The 6,247-nt window shown below is 39.4% G+C and overlaps 1 long non-coding RNA gene across 1 annotated transcript; it reads left to right on the plus strand.

Moving 5' to 3' along the window:
* Positions 1–307: 307 nt before the first annotated feature.
* Positions 308–1,094, plus strand: LOC122626613. Its single transcript, XR_006326717.1, has 3 exons — positions 308–363; positions 460–644; positions 838–1,094. It is a non-coding gene; the product is annotated as an uncharacterized LOC122626613 (long non-coding RNA).
* Positions 1,095–6,247: the final 5,153 nt, after the last annotated feature.

Below are 6,247 nucleotides of genomic sequence, written 5' to 3' on the forward strand. Positions count from 1 at the left end.
AGGAGACCCAATCAGAGTCGAGAAAAAAACGCTATGTATAGACTTCCAAATACCGTTCTAATAATTGGTGGGGAATTTATATATTTTTAAGTGTATATTTAATTTATATTTGTTGTTTTAAGGATTTTAAATTTTTTAAGAAATGAAACTGTCGCTATAGGCAACTCCAATGCGTCCGTGTTTAAATGTTTGCCTATTTAATTCTAATTACACGGAATCAGTATGGTCGGAAATACCCATGAACGCGCCTGTCAGAATTTTCGGATTCGTTTTCCGTCACGTCTTTTCTTTTGCTTTTGCATTCAATTGTAGAACGGGACAAGTGGTGTTTGGAAAATTGTCAACGTTAAATATATAAAACCGGTAAGTAAAGTGTTTCGGATTGATAAATTACCATAGCTAATTGCTTTCCAAACTACATGATATTAATATATATTATTTAAATATTTTTCTTTACAGATAGCATTAGCACATTAGAAGGCCAGCAGCCAGCGGAGAAGGCCTTGGCCCACGCACTGGCATGTGTAAAAAACAATGCAAACAAAAAAAGGAAAAAATTAATGTAATAAAACAAAAATTAAAAATGTTATTTAACATTTAAATAACTTCTTTACGTTTTTTGGGAGATTTTTCTGGATTTACAGGTACATATTTTCCCGAGGAATTCATGAGGAATTCCCAAGGAATACTAAGGGTATTCCTCTGGAAAATACCTCAGGAATTTCCCCAGGAATTCCTCGGGATTTCCTCAGGAACTTCGAATTCCTCGCCACGAACGCATGTTGTATGTATATTCCTCGCCAATTTTAATGGAACATTTTCCCGGGATTCCTCCAGGATTCCTGGGGACTGGTGCTGAAGAGTAATAAACTTCCACCGCCACATAGAAAACAAATTCCCAAGAAGAAAAAACGTACCCAGCTGACTGCGATGGAGTCTGGAGCCCATCCTGCGAGGGAACTACAAAGGGATAACACCAAGAAGACAGCAAAGACGAAACACCAAGGCGCTGATGACACCAAGATGCAGATACTTTTTTTTAATATACTTTAAAGGGGTCGTCTACCCTCGCGCTCAAATTTTGGGCCTCTTATTCAAGGACGGATTGCAAAAAAACTACACATGATATTTGAACAATTTTTTTTATCTGATTAATTAATGCATAAGCTCAAAGAATATAACAAAAACAGATTAAATTGTCGTAAAATTTGCCATTTGCGCATTGTTAGATGCACCACTGCCGGTGCGACGAGGTCAAACGGTCGTAATGATATTTCAGCTTCAGAACCTTGAAAAAAAAAATATTTTTACTTAATTTTTAGGAGCGTTGACTATGGCATGACCCAAGTTTTTTTTTAAATTTCACAAAATGGCAGAGATTTGAAAAAAAAGTACTTTTTGAATATGTTTTCCAATCTAAAAAAGACTAAACAAAATCGATAAAAAAAATTCAAAAAGTTGTTATCCAAAATGTAAAGGCCTTGATGGTATCTTCTATAGTTTCGAATAAATCTTGACGACCGTTTTGAAAAACAATACTTTTGGGGGGAAAAAAAAGGAAACCAAACCAAAAACAAATAAAAATAATACGGCCAATGTGGTCAATAATGTTAAGATAGTTGACCCTACAGGGTCGCTTTACAGTCGCTCAGTTTAAATTAACATAATAAAATAATAAAACAAGAGAGAACGCTATAGTCGAGTTCCCCGACTATCTGATACCCGTTACTCAGCTAGTGGAAGTGCGAAGGCGAGTCTTCAACACTGACAGTTTTTTTCGGTTTGAGGGCGTTAGAGTGGGCGTGGCAAAAAGTTGTTTGGCAAATCGATAGAAATTTACAAGTCTAATACAAAAATGAAAAAATATCAAAACATTTTTCTAAAGTGTGGGCGTGGCAGTTTTGGACGGTTTGTGGGCGTTAGAGTGGGCGTGGCAAAAAGTTTTTGGCAAATCGATAGAAATTTACAAGACTAATACAAAAATGAAAAAATATCAAAACATTTTTCAAAAGTGTGGGCGTGGCAGTTTTATGCGGTTTGTGGGCGTTAGAGTGGGCGTGGCAACATGAATCAATAAACTTGCGCTGCGTCTATGTCTCTGGAGTCCGTATGTTTAATCTCAACTTTCTAGCTTTTGTAGTTCCTGAGATCTCGACGTTCATACGGACAGACGGACGGACAGACGGACAGACGGACGGACAGACGGACGGACAGACGGACGGACAGACGGACGGACAGACGGACATGGCCAGATCGACTCGGCTACTGATCCTGATCAAGAATATATATACTTTATATGGTCGGAAACGCTTCCTTCTGCCTGTTACATACTTTTCAACGAATCTAGTATACCCTTTTACTCTACGAGTAACGGGTATAAAAAAGCGTTATATAAGCAGAACGAATAATTTGGATAAAATTTAAGAACATATCAAAAAATTGAAAAAAAAAAAGGAGAATGGAAAACGTCATTGAAGAAACTCTAAGAAGGGAACCCTTGTTCATTTTAAGATCTATACATACTTTTATAAGCGAATATGATTTCGAAGAAGAATATGTATACATATGTATACGCAAGTCCACTATTTCATTGCTCGAAAATAGAGAAGGTAAAGGTATTATCAATTTAAATATTTGTGAAGATAACACAAGTAAAAAAAGATAATATCTAGTTAGGAGAGACTATAATCTTTAAAGTTCTCTTGCATAGATACATTTATATTACTTAATATATAAATGGAAATTGTTACGTCTGCGTATTAGTGTCTGTGTCCTGGGTAAGGACTCAGGCCGAGGGAGGGGCATCCGATGTTCAGGCACCATGATGCCAGCGTAAGCTCGTCGATTTTGGGTCGTGGGACCCAAGAGGTAAGCCCCTCACCTCTCCAACATAACGAGAATAAATATTAGTAGTGCCTGTAAAAGTTCGTACCGTTTGTCAATCTAGATAGCTTTCAAGCCTGGTGCCGTGATAACGTATTAAACTTAAATGGCTCGAAGTGTAAAGTTATGACCTTTTCTCGTGTCAACTCAATACACGCGATTTAGACTCTAAGTGGGTGCTCTTTAGACAGAATAACACATGTTGATCATCTTGGTGTTCTTCTGGACCCTAAACTTAAATTTTCAGACCATATTTCGTCTATTGTCAATAAGGCCAGGGGTGTGCTTGGATTTATAAAGCGGTGGGCAAAGTAATTTGATGATCCTTACATGACCAAAACCTTATTCATGCGAAGTTTACTCGGATCGCATTGAATCGGATCAAAAGAACTTTTAACTTGTTGCCTTACGGCGCCCTAATTGGGATGCAAACTTTAGAATACCTCCTTATTCCAGTAGACTAATGTCTCCCTCCTACCCTCTCTACCCTCCCTAGCTAATCGTAGAACGATGCTTGCAACAGTCTTTATTTTCAATCTTATTCGTGGAGAATTTGATAGTCCCAATGAACCCCAAGCTCAGCGTCTGCATAATTTCCTGCACACGCCGAGCTGCCAAGTAGAATTTGATAATTTCCTGCACACGCCGAGCTGCCAAGTAGAGTTCGAAGAATCTGATTGGTAACAACTTCCGCTCCCACCAATGCAAGTGATCCCAAGAAGACTGCACCGATTTGACCAGCAAAACATCAGCCGATGTCGTGGCCTATTGGAAAGCTACGGAGCCGACGCCGATCCTCTGCCACCAAGGGCAGCGCAGCTCACAGCCAAAGACTCACAGCTTGCTACAGCTACAGCTACAGCTTAGGGTAATTTAGTTGCAAATTGGATTTATACAAATAAAGTCGTTCTTAACTGAACTCCAATATATTTTATTTATTTACCTTGCTAACAGCAAAGTAATTAACTGGCGCCCGAACAGGGACCGGTGCGCGTACGATACAACAAAACGTTTTGTATGTTCGCGGCTAGTAATAATATTTGCGGCAACCGGTCAAAACGCGAGTGACAAAAACGCGCAAATCACGAAAAATTAACATCTTTCGTTCGTTCAAATTCACTCTGGCAAATCGAACTTAACTTGTTCATTTGCCCATCGGTGGACTCCAAGGACTGAAGGCAGGGCCACAGACCACCCCTCAACCCTGTACGCATCGCTGGATCCCAAGTAGTCTTCGTTAGATAAAAAAGATGAAATCCGGATCGTCGGAGGGAGGAGCCACATCAATAAGAATACCCATAGTACTGTAAGCTTAACCAACCAAATTTTATAAACACAAAACTGACAAACAAATTGAACAAAAAAACATATAAACTTAAGTGATCAATGAAATACCGTAAAACGATAAAACAAACAAAAGGATCACAAAAGTGATATAACTAATTTCAACTTTACGATTCCCAAGGGACCCTCTAAAGTACAAGGAAAAACCAGCCACTGGTTATAAAATTTATAAAAGACACAAAACATATTATTTTCAAGTAAAAACACAAGGTCTTACTAACCCAATTCAAACATAATTAGAGATAAGCTCCATCATTTGCTCCCTGATCTTTTTTAAACTCGACCCATTCTTAGTTCGGTTTTACTTAGTGTTTTATGGCTAAAGTGAACAACCTGATAAGACCCTCGATACTTAGTGCCGAAGCGACTAGACAACGCGTCAGACAACAGGAAGAACTAGAACACAATAGAATCATGGTTGAAAATGTAGACAGAGCTGCATTAGCAGCTACAATTAGCGAAATCTTAGCACAACAATTACCAATTTTCTTGAGACGCCACAATTCTTCGGAAGAATTCGCAAACGTAACAGACCAGGTAATTGCCCCAGAGCATGCAGGGAACTTAGGTGATTTAGACAGAGTGCCGGATATAGTTAAATCTATCCGGGGGAAAGGAGTAGACCGTATCTTAGAAGCATACAGTGCTTACCAGGGTACCCCGAAATACTATGGTATTTTACATACCATACGTAATAAAATTGTAGGACCCGCCGACATGGCAATAGAATCTTACAATACTCCTCTGAACTGGTTAGCGATTTCGAAATGTCTGACTCTGCATTATGCTGACAAGCGCGACACTAACACATTAGAATACCAAATGACGATGCTTATACAGGGTGTCAACCAATCTGTGGAAGAGTTCCATCAAATGGTTTATAAGCACCTATTCCTAATCCTAAACAGGATCGGTCGTATGGGGTTAGGAAGAGAAGCAGAACTGTTAATGACGAAAATGTACAGAGATAAGGCTCTAGACACCTTCGTACGAGGATTACAAGGCGATTTGCCTCGTCTACTGGGAATTAAAGAACCAGTAGACTTACCCTCGGCATTACACCCTTGCCTCAAGTTAGAAAATCAGAACTTAGTCTTCAAAGCCTTCACCTGCTCCTCGCAGTAATTTATTTATCAATAGACAACCACCAATTCCACCCCCCAGAACTCGATATTACCAATTCGGACAGCAACTACCGACCGCTTTACCACGACGAAATTGGAACAACTTCGGTTACCAGCTTGCACAGCCAGTAGCTGCACCTCGACCTTTCCAGAATAGGCAATTCCCGCCACAGCAGTCAGCGCCACCTAGGCCACAGGCCCCAAAACCACTGCCTCGTCCAGAACCTATGAATGTGGATCCCAGTGTTCAGACAAGAATGGTGAACTACATGAACAGACCTCGCTTTGAACCAGGTAAAAGACCTCCTGGCCCAATACCAGATGGGATGAAGCGACAAAGGAACTTTAACATACAGACTACAACAGAAGAAAACGAAACCTCCTTCTTAGGTAGGAGAGTAACAACAGACCCGGACCAATACGACACAGCCAGACAAGACAATATTGAAAGACTTAAAAATAAACAGGAAATATACCGAACGAACCACAATAAGAAAAAAAAGGAAATACTAAACTATCAGCCAGGAGAAGAAATATTCGTACAAATAAACACTAGATTAGGTTCAAAGCTTTCCCCAAGATATAGGAATGAAATAGTTAAGGAAAACAAGCACACTACAGTAACAACAGAATCGGAAAAAAACAGTCCATAAAAGCCATATCAAAATCTACAATTTTTCAGGATATTACTATAGATTTCGAACGATGTCAGTGGAACGATGAACCTTACAAACTATACGAACGCACAGAACTGACAATGAACAAGGGGATCGGAAAGCTTCAAACCTCAACAACTAAACTAATACACCTCATTAACCTCGACCAAATCCAAACCGCTTTAGATATTTTACATGAACATACGGAAAATAGCCTTAAGCGCAGTCCATTATACGCTA

This window comes from Drosophila teissieri, chromosome 2L (genome assembly GCF_016746235.2).
Source record: "Drosophila teissieri strain GT53w chromosome 2L, Prin_Dtei_1.1, whole genome shotgun sequence".
Lineage (NCBI taxonomy): Eukaryota > Metazoa > Arthropoda > Insecta > Diptera > Drosophilidae > Drosophila > Drosophila teissieri.